This window comes from Rhamphochromis longiceps, linkage group LG14 (assembly GCF_057381845.1).
Source record: "Rhamphochromis longiceps isolate RC_006_pf linkage group LG14, R_longiceps_female_GT1.1, whole genome shotgun sequence".
Classification (NCBI taxonomy): domain Eukaryota; kingdom Metazoa; phylum Chordata; class Actinopteri; order Cichliformes; family Cichlidae; genus Rhamphochromis; species Rhamphochromis longiceps.
The window spans coordinates 19,417,792-19,429,162 of NC_140570.1; positions in this window are offsets into that span (position 1 = coordinate 19,417,792).

The following is an 11,371-nucleotide window of genomic DNA, read 5'->3' on the forward strand; positions in this document are numbered from 1 at the left end:
TTAAATCCAAGAAGTGCTTCGTCTCTGTTGAGACTGTTCTGCTAGCTTCTGTCTAGTAACTCGGCCCCCACATCCACACACCATCTGCATGGAAACCTTTTCCTCCCAGACAATGGACATAACGTTAGTGCAGATAGGATTGTGGGGAGAGCTTGATTGCTTGACCTATCATGAGATGATGGCCCTTCCATATATCTGACTGACTATTAACACTGTTTTGGCCTGCCTAAAGTTGGTATGGATGTTTGCTACCCACCAGTACCCACCCAGGATTTTAGAGTTAGGGTGTTTTCAAGTGTTTTCAAGTGTTTTCAAGCTGTGTTTAACTTAATCAGTGTCACTGATGCCTGATCTGTACAGTTTGTGGAAGAGCAGCCATATAACTAAATATGACTTACTGTCAGTGGAAACAAAAATATAGTAATCCTGGCTAAAAATAATATTTTGGAAATATAATTTTAGAAGAAAAATGTTTCCAACCAGTCTGCAGCACAGAGAACCAAATCATTCTTATATACAAAACAACATTCATCTAAGTTTATCAGAGAAATATGATGGAAAATATGGATGTTTCTGCTCTCCCTTCCTTTCTCTCAGTGGATAAAAGCTAAGACTTAGATAGTTAATACAGAAGAGTCCAGGGTCAGTCTGTCTTTATCTAATTCATCCTCTATGTGTGTGAGTTTGTGTGCATGCCCAAATGAGAAACACTTTATCACAGAGTCGAAATAGCTCACTGTGTGTGAGCACACGGGGTGTATTAGTGTTCCAATTATTTCTGCTGGGAGTGATTAGGCTTCGAGTCTACAGGAATCCAGGGGTCATATAGGTTACCACTCCATACTCCCCTATCCCACGCACAAATACGCACGCACACACACACGCTTATACAAACATTCCTTTCCCCATAACTCAAAGTTTTACCTTTCAAACTGCATTTTCAAATAGTCACTGCAACTCTCAAGATCTAAGAAAAACAAAAGCACGAGGATTAGAGTGGCTACTGTTTCCCTAGCAGCTAATCCTCAGCCCACACTGTGGCAACATTCGGGGGAGGTGGTCTGTTGAGGGGTCAGTGGGCAGGTCAGCAGGTCATGGTCCTGTTTGAGGTGAAGCTATGGGAGAGGATGATTGAAGCACTGACATGAAGGGACTTAAATATACAGCAAAGGGAGAGTGGGGGTGGGTGGGGGCTCTTTTTTTTCTTAACAGAAGAAAAAAGCGTGGGGTAACCCTTACAATTTAATGTTCCTCACTGTACCTCCTGGAGAGAAGACAAACTACTTACTTTGAGATAAGTTAGGTGGAGACAGGGCATGGGGGGGGGGGGTAAAGAAAGACACAAAGACAGATTCAAATGGATGAGAGGAGTGAGAAGGATGTGACGGTGGATAAGGACAAATAAAAGAAGAACAGAATGGCTGACCTTTCGATTACACTGTGGTGCTTTTAAAAAGATCAGAGTGACCAAAACCTGAGATTACAACTTTAACTGCCACTCTGGCCCTGCTTACGTGCCAACACCTTTTGATTCATAGATTTCTTCTATCTTCTTTCTTGTGTTTCTTTCTCCTTATGCACTCAAACTGACTTGCTTTCAGGTACCTGTGTGTTCACGTGAAGGAGGACAGGTTGTGCAGCAGCTGACTGAGATGACAGCATGCTCTGCATTTATGTGTGGTGAAGATACAGTGGGGAAAAATGATTTGATCTCCTGTTGAATTTGTAAGTTTGCTCACTTACAAAGAAATGACTCTAGTTTTTATAGTAGTTTCATTTTAATGGAGAGAGAGAGAGATGTATCGACCAAGAATTAAAAAAAAAAACACTTACACATAAAAGTTATGAATTAATTTGCATGTTAGTGAATGAAATAAGCATTTGATCCTAAAGCAAGAAAAACCTTTGTTGCCAAGCACAGCCATAAGACATTTCTTGTAGATGTCACAAGGTTCTCATACACCTCAGGAGGGATTTTGGCCCACTCCTCTTTACCGAAACTCTTTAAATCCTTTAGTTTCTTGGCTTGCAGCTTTAGCTCCTTCCACAAAGTTTTCATAACATTGTGTTTTGGTGACTGGCTAAGCCACTCCATGACTTCATTGTGTGACTTTTCTTTGTATTTTGTATTTTGGGCCGTTGTCATGCTGGAAGACCCATCCACGTCCCATCTTCAGTGTTCTGGCTGAACGAAGTTCGCGTCCAAGATTTTATGGCACACGACCCCCATAATTGGACTTTGTGGTGAAGTCATCCAGTACCCTTAGTAGAAAAACAGTCTCGAAGCATAATGTTTCCACTTCCTTGCTTGACTGTGAGGACGGGTTCTTTGGGTCACACTCTGACCCACAGCACTTTCTCCCAAACATTCTCTGAATCATTTAGATGTTTACTGACAAACTTAAGGCGGGTCTGTACATGTGCATGACAAAGTACAACTGCAACAAAAACGTACATTTAATACAGCAGGGTTAAGACCTCTATCAACTTAAAGTTATGTTATTGGTTTGTTTCTTTATAATTTCAAGTATCGATGGTGTTGTGGTAAGAATTAGTACTGTTCGGCTAAGTGAAATGGAGAAAAAAACGGTATATATACACATGCACTAAAGCCTGGGAGCCTCTTAAAAGTAGCGGTGTGATGAGACAGCGATTGAAAATCCAGGTTCTTATGACTACACAATTGTCCTTGGAACATTGCTGAGTGCACACATATATTCATGTCTGTGGAAGCCAAAAACAAGTAAAGTCATGGTTGCCTTGACTGATGTCATGGTTGCAGTGGGAGTGGTGCCTGCTGACTTTAAAAGAGTTTTGTCCTCTAATCTCTGGGCTATCTGGAGCAATTCAGGGCAATGAATGTTAAAAAAATATTACCTTAGCTTCCATAGAGACGAGTTAAAAATAAAATCAGTGTTGGCTAAGAAGCGAGGCATAAAATCATCATTCTTGTTCTGTGTTCAAACACAATGTGTCAAGTTATAAATTATAGCCTCCACTTTGAAAAGATCGTCTACTCACGTATCTCATGTCTGTTTGCTTCCACCAGGTGTTGATGATGTACAGCTGTTTTTTTTTTTAAAGGCATGAGACAACAATGACTTGTTCGCTGCCTGTTTACTTTAAAGTACACTGCAGGGGTGTTTTAAAAACATGTAAAAACAAAAAATCAGGCTTTTAGTAACAGAAAATGGCCATTAACTAAGCTTTGCTGTATATATATATACACATACTTGATTTTTAAAGCTGAGAAACGTTGCCATACCAAATGTTTAGCATCTTGTATTTCTATGCAACCTTTGGATGAGTTTCCAGCATGAAGTCATAATGATCTGGCCGTGGAGTGAGAGCATTTAAGGGTAGAAGTGTGAACATGTCTCGCCACACACCAGTGGTTAGATTCAAAGACACGGGGTTATAAAATTACAACCTCGTCTGTTTAGCGCATGCAACAACTGTTGCCAGGAAGAACACACACTTAAACTCACACACACGCTCACACAATAAAAACAGTGCAGTTTGATATGTGGTACTAGGTCAGTCCAATCCAAGTTGTATAGTTAGGTCCATGAGTATTTATATAATGATACTACACCACAACAGTAGGTTTTAAATCAGGAATCAAAATGTGATTAAAGTATCAACTGTAAGCTTTAATTGAAGGGAGTTAACAAAAACTTTGCACTAACTTTTTAGGAATTACAGCCATTTTTTATACCTATATAAAAGAAAAAGGATCAAATTCAACCAATAAACAAATTAGCTGTATAATATTTAAACCCTTATTTAAAGACATGTTCATATAAATGCTTAATGCTTCGCATAGATCATTTTCATAGAAATTCATTACCTCTTGGTAATTTTCACATTTTCTTGCTTGAATCATATTTTTGATATATCTTTGTCCCTCCATCACTCTACTGCCATTTTTTGTTTCTGAGTAATATTTGTCTCTTCAAAGTAAGAAAAAAGTTTGATATCATGTTTGAATCCAGAATCACATGCAAAACCAAAATGGAATTTGGTTATTTATTTAAAAAGTGTCTCTTTTTTTTTAAACATGATTGCTTTTCCTCTGCCTCCAAAATAAAATCAAATATTCCAAGTATGACAGACAGACTTTTTTTAAAAAATTATGTCTTAACAAAATGCAAGTATTGTCAAGAAAGACTGGAGGAATCTTGTCTGGCCATGGATTCAGCTAAGTGACAGCAGAAGTAAGATGAGGTTGTTTTGGGTGTTGTAATCCAACTTTTGGCTGAGGCCCAGTGCTCACCTAACCAAAGTGCCTGGGAGGTGTGAAAGATCAGATGCTTTTATTGGCTAATATTTCACTTAGATACAGGAAAATGTAAGTAATGACTAATACCTTTATACATAAACAAATTTATATAAAAACAAGCTTAAAATGTTCACACGAAGCACACTATTCAAGCCTGGGTGAGAGTGAGTAGATAAAGGAGATGGAGGAGAAAAGACAGGAGCCTCCCACACATTACCTGGAGGCATATTCCCCCTCCTCCCTTTAATTCATTCTGTCATCCACCCTCTCTCCCTGCCTTGTGGCTTTGAGTAGTTGTCACTTTGCCTGTCACATTAGAAAGACAAGAGGGAGGATAAGTAATATAATACATGAAAGCTAATACTGGTGTAGGTCATAGCAGTTTATCAAGTGTCTGTCATCCTGAACGGCAGCTGCTAAAGAAAAAATCCTGTGATTAAAGCTCTTCATGGTGTTGAAGGGAAAATCCTTCACATTAGAGAAATATGCATGCTATTGCTCCCCATCCCTGTATATACTGTTACTTAAATATAAAACAGCTTACCTCACTCCAGTCTCACTGTCAGATATTTCAAAATTTCACAGGAGATGCATCACAAAATGTTATAATATGTATATTACTGGAATAGCAATCAAAGATAATTCCAGTTTACAAAGTAGGTAAGATGTGGTGTCAAAGTCTGCTATTTTTTAAAATTAATTAATTGTGGTAACTAATCATGGATGTGGTGTCATTGCTAAATCTAGGGACATTTGATGCTAAAATAACACAGGCTGACTATACCCAGCACTTTAGCAAAACATGAAACCCCTTTTTAATACCCAGCAATGCTACTGCACAGCAAAACAGTGTCTGCAAACAACTACCATAAGTTAAAGGAAAGTGCTAATTAGCTTTGCTTAGCAACAAGCAGCACCGATCAGTCAAACTCAGCCTAAAAGTAACAACTCTCCACCAGCCTAGAGCTCTAATGAGAAATCGTGCTTTGGGTCATTTTAATTTTGATGTATAGTGTAATTGTAAAGTTTGAGCTAGATTAAACGTGCTGTTGGTGTTTCAGCTGTTTTGCTTCAAATAAATAATAAAAAGTGATTAATCGAACCCGACTGCATATAGTTCATCACTAGAAATCTTTGAAGTGAACTGCACAGACTGGTTTCATTCAGCAAAGCGATTTGATATTTTGATATTTTGTTGTAGACTGCTCACACTTATCTGCAATAATGCTTCAATTTCAAATCATTGTTCTCAAGTTGATCCAGGACGTTTATATGTAATCTGTTACAACAGTAAGTACTTTATCATTCATTTTCATTTCCTCTTACATTTTTAGTTTTATGATCTTTTCTGTTGCTGTAGGATTCCCGGACCTAAGCAAATAGCTCAGGGATTATTCACATTCATCCTGCTGTGACCCGATAGTTTCTATATTTAACAGTGTTGAAAGAAACTTAAGATTAAAAACAAAAACTTATCAAAAGAAGTAGACTGCGAGCTCTTACAGCTAATAACACAAATGTGGTTTATAAATGGGGCCGATGACTGTGTGTGCAGGATAAAAGCAAAAAGAAAAAAGAGAAAGTGAGGGGAGTGAATAAAGAAAGAAACTGGTAGAGGTAGAGAAAGATGAGAGCAGTGGCAAGTCATCTGTGGTTCCCATGGTCCAGAGAATGAGCTGCTTGTGCTCACATGGTTGAATGTGTGTGTGCCATTAGAGTCCCCCCAGAGCGCTGAGACCAAAGGGGTCTCACTGTGACACCTATTATCCCCCGAAACATGACACACCACCAGGGAGGGAGACAAAAACAGAAAAGGCGCTTGAGCCCACATTTCACTTGTGTTATAGCGACTGCTTGCTTGAGCGCGTGTATGCAACTAAACACGCGTGTGCGTTTAAATGTTTCTGCATTTAGCAGCATCTGCTCCGTGTGTTAATGCGCACACATGCTGGCAGAAACTGTGACTGCACACAGACTGAGTTTATGTCTGTGTATGAACTCCCCGTGTGTATATTTCTGTGGTAGATGGTGAAATGCAGCAGATCACTGAACTGTGCCAGGTGTTTGCCTTGGCCACACTTCTAAGGCCCTGACACACATTTTACATAGTCCACGGGGGGAATGTTGTAAGGCTTTGGGGGGCTGTTGGTTTTGTATGCAGAATGAGCACAGTTTAAAGGAAAGGAATGAATTATTTTCCCTTTCCACTAATTTAACTCACATGATTATACTTAGGTCATGGAACTATTGTAAATGTCTTGATGCATTCTCAATGATCCAGGAAAGTAAATCTCCAAAAGTTGATTCTGTTCATCTGGACATCCAGATGACTTCTTCAGTCTCAGCTGACTGCAGGTTTCCCCAAATCTTATAAATAGTACATTTGCATAATGACTGAAACCAGCCCACTGAGGAACAATGGGCTGGGAGGTCAGTCCCTTAATCTCCCACAAAACGCTACGTCCAGATGAACAGAATCAACTTTTGAAGAACTATTGTAAATGTCTTTTCCTTTCACTTTCAATTAGATTTGGTAATCCTCTTGCATTTAGTTTAAGGTGGATTTTTTTCCATGAGAAGTCTCTGAACAGGACATATTGCACAATGAGACGAGGATAGGAGCAGCAGACACAATGTGAAAATGCTAAAAACAAAAACAACAACAACAAAAAAAAAGAGGCAACTCCTAGAATGGCCACTTGGAACAAGCAAGATATTCATGGTAAAATTCCCAAATTCAGGCTAAAAACATATTTAGAACCAAGTACAACACAATTTGGGTTTTTTTTTTTTAATCTAATGTCCCCCTTTTCATAGCTGTACTCATATGTTTATATATTATCAAAGTTAAAAGTTACAGTTTGGTAGCTGCTTGATAGCTAGTAGCCTGTTTGCTAGTCCTGATGCTTTTTTTGCTATTGGTTGTGCTGTTGTCTGTACAACAAGCCATGTTATTTGTCAGATAATAGCTAGCTGACATTGCTAACATGAATTATTATAGCACCACTGATATAGTACTAATGCTATTATGTACATAGCAGGAATTGTTATTTGTCAGATAACAGTTGTCTAACATTGCTAATGTTAGCTGATGACCTAGCTGTTTCTCCAAACGTGAACAAGTCAAGACTGAAGCACTAATAATGTAAAAATTCATTTCTCAGAGCCCATAAAAGTTATACTTGGCAAATGCATTACTAACCACAAAAATCTGCATACAGCTAAATTATGGTGTGCTATTAACCATGTATGTAATGTTTGCATATGAAAGAACTTATTATTAGACTTAATTAAGTCTATTCAAGCCATGTTTGTGCTTACTTGTGCTCACACCAGTGGGCCTGTCATTAGCTTTGATTGTGTATGTGTTATTTTATGATAGTACTGCAATTTCTGTCTGCAGTGCAAATGAAGTGCAACAAATTGCTTTTTATGGTCACATTATGTTCATTAGCAAAATATCTTACCAAGAAACAGTTTGTCAGTAACTAATAAAAAAATAATAGAGCTTTCTTTGAACAACTTTTACTGCAAAAAATTGCTTCTAAATAAATAGTCACCATAAAAATTGACCCCAAGCTGGCAGAAAATAAGAAAGCATAATACTAATGTTTGACTGAATTGGCCCTTTCACATACATTGTGTAAAATATAGACCATTTTACTTATAACCACATACATGATATCATTAAACCACTACCTGTAGCTGACTTGTCTTCTTCGTGATGCGCAGAGAATCCAGAAAGAAGTAATCAGAGAACACTGCATCCATCACCCAGTTTGTCCAGTTTTGTTATGCTTACTTAACACAAGCAGAATAACGCATTTACAGGACAATATTTATTATACTTATGATCACAAGCAAATTATTGTCTTAGTTCAATTCTCAATACAGAACATGTTAAAGAACAAAATGTGAATTTGCTGTGAATGCATCTGTCTGTCTGCAAACTGCTCTCACTCAATCAGGAAGTGAATGACCAAACTTGGCGCACAGGTACATCTTAGGCCTCTGAAGGTTTTATCTGTGTCACATATGATTTCATCGTGTTACCCAGCAAACCCCTACCAACAAATGGCATTTTGTTAGCAGTTCAACACCTTATAAAAGCATCATTTCGCCTTAATTTAACAACATTAAAATCTAACATTATCTATATAAAATATTATGATGTCATCACATTGCCCAGCATAGCCCGGAGACCAAAGTGACATTTATGAAGCAGAGCAGGACATGGGCATGGATATGTACTATAAATGCTTGAATGTAGATATAGATGAATGTAATGTGGATTAAAAGGAAGATTGGTTTAAGGCGATGCTGAGTATGGAGCAGTGTTTCTTTCATAGCATTTTGGGATGCATATGCAATAACTGTTCCCACCTCCACACTCCAGCCACAAGGCTCTGAAGTTGAAAACACACCCCGTGTTGCTTAAAGGCTTGTGTGTGTGTTTGGGTGGGGTACGGTGGTTGTACAGTAGATATAAGTGGAGGCTGATTGGAGGGGGTCGACTTCAGACATTTTAAACCCTGGCTCCTCTCTTTCTATGGGCCCTATCAGGTTTCCAAAAAGGCTGCCAGCAACAAAGCAATAGAGAGCCAGAAAAGAGATGGTTCACAAGTCAGAGGGGTGTAGAGTGGTTGCAGGGGTCAGCATAAAGGGGGGTAAAGTAGGTCTGGAGGGAGAGAGAAGAGGAGAAGGGGGGGAGAAAACAAGCAGAAATGGGGCGCAGTAGGAGGCGGGAACATATTTGAAAAAAAAAAGTGAGGATGTGTAAAATCCTAACAGCGCATAAAGTTAAACTAGAATAAGGAATCGACAAATGAAAGGTAGAAATAGGTTGAAGAAGGCAGAGAGCTAAAAAAAGAAAAGAAGAAAGGTTAGAAATAAAAGAAATTGTGTCCCTTTTTTGAAAGTCAAAGTGCTGCCTGTTCATCCATTTCTTTCCCCCTCTTATTTTTCCTCTGAAGCCATCAAAATAATGGATTGTCACGCTAAATAGCCGGATACAAGAGGGCACAGGGGTTGCCTGAATGGGGGAGAGTTGGGAAGGAGGGGTAATTGTAGGAGGCCAAGAGAGGAGGGTAGTCTGGATAGACAGGGGGCGGACAGACTGATGCATTGGGAATGCTTCAAAGTCAATTTATTCGCTATTAAGGAGCGCAGCCAAAAACAACATGAAAGACGATAATCATTCTGATTCTGAGATTAGGTTTTCATCAGTTTTGCTTTCCAGCTTTGGTTTTGTGGAAAAAAATGTATCAGGCTATTTTATTTCCTTTTTTTCTGATCGACGATTATGAATTTTTGATAAAGTATTTTTCTCGAGTTTGGCTCAGACATTTGTCATGCAGCACTCTCACTACATTAGAGGCACAAGGTTTTTACAAAACACAGAGACAGTCTTTGGTTTCTATCAGAATTCTACACTTTGTTCTTATGGATACAGCTTGAATAATTTTTCAATATTTTAATCTAAAAATGTGTTTTGACTGTTGCAGATAGTCAGCAGACTTTCTTGGAGCGAATCATTTTTAAAGGATTTATAAACGTTCTGGGTAAGATAGGCTTTGAATGCACAAAACAAGATAAAATTTAGTCCATCTGTAGCAACTGAATGTCTGCATATACGAGACAAACCCTCTACCCCACCTTCTTTATTATCTATTATGCGTACATTTCCATTGATTTTCTGCAGGGTGTCCTTATCTATTGTAACACTGCCTGTTATTTGACATTTTGGCTATTTGGGAACTTCTGTTAGCCAAAAATAAATCCCCCGTCCACAAAAAGATCACGTGGTCATAAGAAATTGGTCTCTATTGTCTTCCAGATGTTTCCAAATGCTATCCAGAAACCAAAGACAATATGGTGCTACAAAAAGATATATTTTTCCAGAATAATATTCTGGTGTCAGTTGTGCATTTTTTTTTTCTATATTTTAATTTTATTTATTTATTTAATTATTGGTTCTGCTTTTGCTAGACTTTGTATGGAGTTCTATTCTTTTCACCTTTGATATTACTTGCTTGTGTTTTTTTCCTTCTTTTAAAATCATGAATCACAGGGGTTCTTTGATTTATATTTGATGTATCTCAATATTGCAAAAATCAAGACATCTCAGTTCTGTTTAGTCTCCCCAATACAGTATGGCGTGCATGAGTGTTTTGACATACAGGTTTAGCTGTATAAAGCATAAAGGGAACATGAAAAAGATTGTTTATAAAAATGGTGACATACTGTAAAAGGCTTTAGGTGAGATCGTGTCAATAACACAAAAGATCTAAAGGGGCTATTAAAGTGTGAGATAAGAGAAAAAGTGTTTATTTTGCATCTGGATGGTTTCTGGAGGTTCCTGAAAGTCAATTTGCATTAAATCCATATACGGTGCTGCACCAAAAATTTCATTTTGATTGCTTCAACCGCTAGCAGGTTGCCTCAGTCACCCATAGTTTGCACAGAAGATAGCAACTCGGCTAAAAACAATAGAAGCTAATGGAGACCTTTAAAGTAAAATTTGCACCAACGTTTTCTGTTTCCAATTTACTTTTCACTTTTTAAGTTTTGCTCCAACAGAGTGAAATGGTAAGAGTTTGCAGATAAATTGGGATCTTTCATGCAAACAAAGGGGTGCCTGCAGCAACCTGCTTGTAATCAAAGCAATCACAAGAGTTTTAGTGTAGCACCCTCTTTCCAACTGATTTCACCCAGTGCCAGTGAGCAACCAGTCAAAGTTGGGATCGGGAAACACTCATTTTCCGTCACGACTGGTGGTTTCCAGATGGTCAATAAGTGCTCTTTAGGTCTGTGTCCCGTAGGCTTTAGTTGATTAACTTTTGTTGTTTCGGTTGGTTGTTGGTCAACACAGGAAGGGACGACATTCACGCAGTCAGTCAAAGGCTTTAAGACAGTACTTACATATGTCAGTCATGAGGTTGAGGTTGATGTTCTCCATGTGTCTGTGTGGGTTTCCTCTGGCATATGTAGAGCATGAACATGGATATTAGGTGGGATGCAAAATGAGAATAGTGCTTAAATATTCAGACGAAAGTCCTTTGTGAATTTATTTGAGAAAAAGGCTGACTG